The sequence below is a fragment of the Sus scrofa genome, chromosome 7, assembly GCF_054392235.1.
Source record: "Sus scrofa isolate SSC_HxYL_T2T_F1_AM1 chromosome 7, Sscrofa_HxYL_maternal_Yorkshire_Landrace_v2.0, whole genome shotgun sequence".
In the NCBI taxonomy this organism is placed as follows: domain Eukaryota; kingdom Metazoa; phylum Chordata; class Mammalia; order Artiodactyla; family Suidae; genus Sus; species Sus scrofa.
In genome coordinates, this window is record NC_139389.1 from 45,198,954 (window position 1) to 45,206,842 (window position 7,889).

Genomic DNA, 7,889 nt, shown 5'->3' on the forward strand with positions numbered 1-7,889 from the left:
GGGCTCAGAGAGGTGAAGTCAAGGTCACACATCTGTTAAGTGGGGGAAGCTGGGATGTGAACCCAGCCAGGCAGCCTGGTCCAGAGCCTCCAGCCCAACCACTGCTCCACACTGTGCACAGTCATACAGCCCTTGAACCCAGGATCCAGGGGGCTCCACCCCCAGTCCCAGCATTTTCTCCACCCACTCAGCACCCTGCTGACATAGCAACAGGACAAGGCATCAGGGTCTTCTCCTGACTCTTGGACCACAGCATCAGTATATTTTCACAGTAGCCTTCGCTTTCCAATCCCCGGGGTGATCAGAAATCCAGGCCTCTCTAAGCCAGCCAACGAACCAAACGAGGCTCTTTGAGAGTCTTCCAGCCCCTCAGCCCCCTTGCTTGAAGCCAAAGGCCCCTGCAGGCTTCGAGGATCCAAGGAGGGCAGCAGAAATCTCCTCTGTGGTAGGGGGAACCTCTGTTGGGAAGAGTTCCTCCCGAAATCAGAAATCAGCTCAGTAAAAACCAGACAGGCTCACAGGCAGGTGATGGCATCTATCAGGGCCTTCTGTCCATACCCCACTGGTCCTTCCCTATTGTTCTTCTTGACAAATCACTTAGTCTCTTGGTGACTTATTGTTCTCATCTCTAAAGTGGGCTAATAAGAGCAGCCAGAACTAAATTAGAAGATGTAGGTTCAAGAATTTTTTGAACAAAGCACTCCATGTTTGCAACTGCCACATACACACACACACACACACACACCCACACACACACCCTCTGGTTGAGTGGGTCATTTAATTGTGGCTTTTGTGATGTCCCCATCTTTTGTGTGTGTGTGTGTGTGTGTGTGTGTGTGTGTCTTTTGAGGGCCGCATCTGCGGCATATGAAAGCTCCCAGGCTAGGGGTCTAATCTGAGCTGTAGCCGCTGGTCTACACCACAGCCACAGCAACTCGGGATCTGAGCCACATCTGCGACCTACACCACAGCTCACAGCAACACCGGATCCTTAACCCACTGAGCGAGGCCAGGGATCGAATCCGAAACCTCATGCTTCCTAGTTGGATTCATTAACCACTGCACCACGACAGGAACTCCAGATGTCCCCATCTTTATCCCTGCACCCTTACCCCAGTAAAAAGAGAAAAATCCAGGTGAGTTGTCTATCTCTGATCTCTGGATCCAGGATACATTGACAATGAGGTGATACCAGCTACTCTGACTGCAGAGTGGCATTTGGCAATCTTTGCCCCCAGAGAGAGGCAGAGCCCCACTCCACCCCCGCCCCGGTGGGGGCCCTGCCAGATGTAGAGGGCATTTGCAGTGTACGCCGTTCATTGAGTTACATAAATGCATGTGGTACTCAGTGTAATAGGATGAACCTAGAACCGGAGTGTTTGAACCCCTGAGTCATAGTTCTGCCTCTTACTTCCCTTTCCCTGAACCTCGGTTACCTTACCTATAAATGGAGTGTGGGAGGAGGTCCCAGGTCCCTCCTAGTCCAACACGGCGTTTCAGGATTTACTTTCTTCACAGGTCTGCCCTGTTCCCTTCTCAGGTCTTCACGTTCTTCTGGGCTCTTCCTGCTCCCCTTTGGGTGTTGATCTGGCCCCTTCTCTTCTTGCCTGGGGAACTCTTCTGTTATTCCAGGAAATGCCACGAGGGGGAGCCTTCCTTTGGATATCGGGGGTCAAGGAGGAAGTCAACTCAAGTGCAAGGCTAGGGAGGGAGTCAGCCAGTCCCAAAGGGCTCCAAGACCTGGATGGAAACAGAATGTTTGGAGACCAAGGTAGGGGGCTCTAAGCTACAAAGATCACACTCCAAGCTCTTGAAGGACTGAGACCTTGCTTTGTGTTATTTCTTGTCCCTCTGTCATATACTTTAAGGGCACATGGTGAGATTATTTCATTTGGTCCTCGGCATCATCCATGAGTCATGCAGTGCAGCTGAAATCATCTATTGCCTCTACACTTGGGAGAACCAAAGCTCAGAGAGGTTCCAGGCTCACCCAGGGTCACACAGCCAACCTGGACCAGAGCTATTGATGGCCCAAGTCTCCTGACCACTGGCCCAGGTCTCACTCTGCATGTCCCTGTCTCCTCCATGGTCTTGCCCCAAGCAAGACACACAGGGGCGGGGGAAGGGGTGTCTTTGGGGATACTCCTTGAATGAATGAGTGGGCCTGCTGGAGGAGGCTGCAACCTCTGTGGCACAATCCTCCTCTCTCTTGCACTGGCGGCACTGACACAGAGCAATTTACACCTTGGCTCCACCTTCTATCCCTCACTCTCACCTTCCCGAATCACAGCTTTCATCTCTCCCCACATCACTTCCATGAGAGGAAGCTCACACCCTCACCAAGAGCCCTGCTCTCCTTTCTTTCTCTTTTAAGTCTTGGTCAGGTATGTCACCTCCTCCAAGAGGCCTCCTTTGACCTCCTCTCCCACTGTGGGAAGAGTGGGCATCATTCCCCTGTCTGCCCCCAAATAAGTTTCCTGATTATAACACATCAATCATTGTTTTTAAAATTATTAGGTACTAGTCTGAGCTTCCCCAGAGAGGGAACTGAGTCTTATTCATCTTGAACTCCCAGTGCCTGTCAAATGCTCAGCTCAAGCATCAAAGACTCACCTTGGGTACCACTTCCTTCTCCCCTCTCCAGCAGTGCCTCTGCCCTGGGGACCCAAGAGTAAAGGCATCTTAAGCACATTCAGCCTGAACAAATGAATGATTGATCCTCCTCTCTTGCCTCTCCTGACCCCTCAAGTATCAGGAAAGATGACGATTCCATGTTTCTGAAGACCCCTTGGAATCCTCCTCCGCTTACCTTCAGCCCGTCGAAACCACCAGCTCTCCACACCTCATGGGGAAATTGTATACAGCCAGCATCCTCCAGGCTTGGCTTCTCCAGGTGACCAAAGGCCTTCTGGTCAGAAAAGAGAGTGGTCCATGGGAGTGAGAGGAAGGGGGTTGTTCCTTCGGTGGGGGCGGAATGCTCCTCTTCCATCTCCTCCTACTGATCAGCTTTCTCCAAGCAAGCCTCACCTCAGGTCCCCCCTCCCCTAAACCTGGTACACACTTCCCGCCCCCCCCCCCACCTCCCCTCCCAGGTGAGTTGCAGAAGGCCTAGGACTGGATGTTTAGCAGGTAAGGTTTAAGAGGAGCCATGGGACTCTCCAAGCTGAGGGGACTTTCATTGGAGTCACCTCACTTGTACAAATGAGGAAAGAAAGGCCCAGGAAAGAAAGGTGACTCAGTCATTCTTTCATTTACTCATTCATTCAATGCATTTTTCCTGAGTGCCCACGACACGATGCATGAAGCTCTGTTCTTGGGCTGAGACTTTTTTTTTTAAGTCTTTGCCTTCAGAGTTCCTGTCATGGCTTGGTGGTTAGCGAACCCGACTAGCACCCATTAGGATGTGGGTTCAATTCCTGGCCTTGCTCAGTGGGTTAAGTATCCAGCATTGCCATGAGCTGCGATGTAGGTCGAAGGTGTAGACTGGCAACTACAGCTCTGACTTGAACCCTAGCCTGGGAACCTCCATGTGCCAAGGGTGCGACCCTAAAAAGACAAAAAAAAAAAAAAAAAAAAAGCCTTTACCTTCATAGCATCTACAATCTAGGGGGAGGAGATGGACAAACAAATTAGTAGGTAAAAATGTAAAGCATGTAGCATATGTTAGATGGTAATAAACGCTACTGAGATATGCAAAGCTTGGGAAGGAAGGAAAGAAGATGGAGAGCTTGTAGATATTGGTGGGGGGGGGTGAAAAATCCTTAGCCCAGTGAGCAAGAAGGGAATCTGAGAAAGGATTATTCCAGGCAGTGGGAATAGCAAGTGCAAATGCCCTGAGGCAGAAGTGTGCTCTTCTGATTGTAGAGCAGTGGGGAAGCAGTGTGACTGGAGTAGACTGAGGAGGAGAGGAGTGGGAGGGAAAGGTAGAAAAGGGTCTTCTAGGGTCTTGGAAGGACCCTTTTCTCTGAGTGACATGTGCAACCTTTAGAATTTTGAGCAGAAGAGAGATATAATCTTGGTTTTTAAAATATAACCCTGGTTGCTTTATTGAGAACAGACTGAAGGGGGCAAGGGCATGCAGACTGACAAGTTAGGAGGTGTTTCGAGACAATCCAGGCAAGAGAAGATGGTGGGTTGGGATTGGGGGGGGTAGTGGGAAGTGGTGAAGAGGAGCAGATTCTGGACACATTTTGAAGGCAAAATAAACAAGATTCGCTCAGGCATTTGGATGAATGATGATAGGAGAAGAGAGAGGTTGATAATAACTCCAAGATTTTCTTCTGGAGCAACTGGGAAGATGAAGTTGCCCTTTTCCGAGATAGAGTAGAGAAGCCAGAAAGGAGCAGGTCTGGGGGAAAAGATCAGCATTTCAAATTGGACAAGTTAGGTGTGAGAGGCCCGCTAAACGTTCAGGTGGGGACAGGAAACAGCATCGACAGGTCGGCAGGTCAGGAGAGAGGTTATGGTAGAGCTAAAAGAATAAAAACAAATCTCAAGCCTCTTGACTTTCCCATGGGTTGGAGACGTTAAATACCTGCGCTCAAAACCTAGAGCGCAAGAAGAGGAAATACGGTAACTCTGCGCGCACGCCCCCGGCCCCAGCAAAGCCAAAGCACAGAGCTGAAGCAGGTCGGGGAGAGGGGGCTGGCTATCCCGGGGCACTTGGGCGAGACCCGAGGCGGGGCAGGGCTCCGCATCAAGGGCAGAGCGGGGGCTGCTGTGGCTCGGGGGCGGATCTTCACCGAGGTCTGTGTTTCTTCTCTCGGCAACGGTCTTGACTCGTTTCCTTGAGTCACCGTCAGATATTTATTTAACCTCTTAGTTCAGCCTCCCTGGGGCCAGCAGGAGGGATGGAGGCAGGGCGGGGTGGGGGAGGGAGGCTGGCGGAGATGGGGAGCGAAAGCAGAAATACGTTTTCTTCCGTCTGCACAGGCTGCGGCGCCCTCTCTCACTCCTAGGGGTCCCACCCCGGGCCCCCAGACCTCCGGGGCTCAGCCAGTCCCTTGGATTCAGAATTCAGGAATCACGCTAGTCCACCCCCATTGATTTAAGAAACCTGGGGAAGGGTAACTCGTCCGAGGTCCTACAGTGAGTCTGAAGTGGTGCCAGGCTGCCAGTCTCTGGGGTTCCCCCATTCCTTGTCCACCAAATGAGCTCCTGATCCGGGCAGTGCCAGGACAGCCCACAGACCTGAGTTCTCAGCGGAACCCCAACGTTCAGCAGTGTCCTGACTGTAGGCTGGACCCTTCACCTCTGCGTGCCTCTGCTTCTGGGTCTGTACTAAAGAGAGTCATCACTCGTACCTCGCCTTCCTTGACTTGTTGAGGGACAAATAATTGTTTAAAAATACCAGCTGTCAATTGCCAAGCGAGGCTGGTACAGTCCCGGGTGCCTCGACAGGGCCTACTGTTCTCCGGCTTTGTACACCCCGCCGCCGGTCTAGCCGGTGAGGGTGGGGGCTAGAGGGAGGGGTGGGGAGAGGCCAGAACCCAGCCCTCAGGCTAGAAAGGAGCCCCCCCACTCCCCAAGCCACAGCCCCCGCGGCTGGCCCAGGGGTCAGTGCTGGGGGCACTGGGGGAGGGGAAACTAGGGGCGGGGGAGGGGGGAGCGGAAGTCCCCGCTCGAAGGCCCCATTCCCCTTCCCCCCGGCCGGCCCCGGGGCAGGTGAAGAGGGGACCGGGCTCCGCTCCAGGTGGCGGGGCAGCGGCGGGGGTGGGGAAAGGCAACAATAGCACTTTTATTTGGGACTGTTTGGTTCTGAGCGGGTGGGCGGAGGAGGAGGCGGCCGACGGGGCTGCGGGGGGAGAGGGGTGGTGAGCGGCATCTGGCGACACACCTGCTCCTGCTTAACCCTGTGCGTGCTGGGGCCGGGCGCTCGGCGAGGGAAGGCGGGCGGGCGGCAAGGACGAGCCCCCGGCGGGGAGTGCGCGGCTGCCTGGAAGGTCAGCCTCTCAGGGTCCCGGGCCAGGCCCAGCGGGCTCGGGGTGCGCGGGAATGGGGACCCCTGGTGGGGCTGCGGGGAGATCCCCGTCCTCCGGGCTGGGCCCTCGACCCGCCTTGGCCTCTAGCGGCAGCCCCGCCGCTCCGGCGTCGGCCTCCAGCGCGCCAGCGCGGCTCGGGCGGGATTGGGAAGGCGAGGGCTGGCTCCAGGGCCTCGGCGCGGATTCCCCGCCGCCCTCGGGCCGTTCCGGGAAGCCGGCCTTCCGGAGGCGGCGCGGCGGCCACGGCCATGCCAAGGGCGCGGGGCGCGGGCCAGGCCCAGCGGGCGGGCGCCGGGCGGGGGAGCATCGGGCTGGGCGCGCCCTTTCGCGCTAAACGCTTCCAGGCGCGGCGCTGCAGGTGAGCCGGGCGCCGGGCGCTCGCCACCCCGCCTGGGCCTCGCGGAAGCTCCCCACCCGCCCAAGCCCCGGCCGTCAAGCCCCGCGCTGCACCTGCCCGCGCGGGACCCCGGCCCGCCGGCGTACCCCCTTCCCACCTCCCAGCCCCGGGCTGGCGCGCTTGCCCGCCGCACAATCAGAGCTTGTTTGTGGGCGGAGGAGCCGCGCCGGGTGCGGCGGCCCCGCGCCAGCCCACTGATCCCATAAAATATTATTTGTGTTTAAAAATTCCAGTAATTGGCTATGCAGCCGCTTTTTCCGAGCCCTGTGCCAAGCTCAGTAAAATCGCAGTCCGGCTGGGGTTATTTTCATCATGCAAATTCCCATTTCTGTAAACAGGGTTAAAGCCCCTGGAAGAGGCCAGGCTGGAACCAGAGAAGAAAAGCAGAGGGTTGTGTTCTCTGGGAGTTGGTCAAACTAGGTCTTCATTCCTGCGGTGACCTGGGTAATTGGGGAGAGTTATTCAGATCTCAGTGGCTTTGCCTGGAGTACCAGTGACTGGACACTATTGGACAAAACCCCTGGTTTTCTTAACTTCCTCTTCCCTTTTCTCCTCTGAATCACTTACATCAAGTCATGGAATCATAATTCTTTTTTTCTTCTTCTGTTTGATCGCAGGAGCAAACTGAGGCTCAGAGAGGGGAAGGGACTTGCCCAACGTCACAAAGCAAGTTTGTGCAAGAGCCCAGGCTAGCACACAGCTTGTCTGAGTGCCCAGCCACCAGGACCCCTGAGGGCTGGGAAGAGGAGGAGGCTGGTGCAGGTGCCAGTGCGGCCAGCACAGAGAGCCCCGGGGGCCTGGCTCCAGGATGCTGACTCTGGGTACAATAACTGGGGGAAGACTCCCTCCCTCTCCAAACACACACACTTCCCGTCCCTCAGGAGCTGGGAGCTGCTGGGAAGCTGGGAGCCCCAAGGAGAGCAGGAGGGGGATGGGGAGGGAGTCCCTGCCAGGGCCTTGGAAACCTCAGTAATGGACTGGGGAGCCTCTGCCTGGCCCCACCCACTGAGGACTGCTGTCTGAACTGCACACGTGGGAAGAACAGATTTCTTAAACAGGTCCTGAAAGGGAGCCCAGATTCTGAAGGTGGAAGAATTGGGGCTCCGCAAAGAGTAAATAATAGCATGTTCTTGGTAGTATTGAATTATAATATATAATACATTATTGCTGTATTGTATTGATACTTACTGTGTGCCAGGCGGCATAATGTGTGTCGTTTAATCCCTACAAGTCTCGGAAATGGGTATTCATACCATACCCACTTTCCAGATGAAGACACTGAGGCTCTGAAAGGTGAAGTCGCTCAAGGTTGTCCATAAGGAGAGTCCTTTTACTGGGGATGTTTGTGAATGGTGAATCTCTGGGTTTTCTTCTTTCCTTCACCAACCCCAAGTTTTTATACCAGCCCAGCCTCCTCCTGCCTCCTTTCATTTGCCCCTGCAGGACTTTGTGCAGGCTGCTGCTTTATCCCCCCCTTACCCTGGAAGTTCCTCCTCTTGCCTGTCCTCAGT

At 55.1% G+C, this 7,889-nt stretch overlaps 1 long non-coding RNA gene across 1 annotated transcript; it reads left to right on the forward strand.

Moving 5' to 3' along the window:
• Positions 1-5,848: 5,848 nt before the first annotated feature.
• On the forward strand, positions 5,849-7,550 carry LOC146401545 (uncharacterized). Its single transcript, XR_014809203.1, has 2 exons — positions 5,849-5,942; positions 6,996-7,550. It is a non-coding gene; the product is annotated as an uncharacterized LOC146401545 (long non-coding RNA).
• The last annotated feature ends 339 nt before the right edge of the window (positions 7,551-7,889 follow it).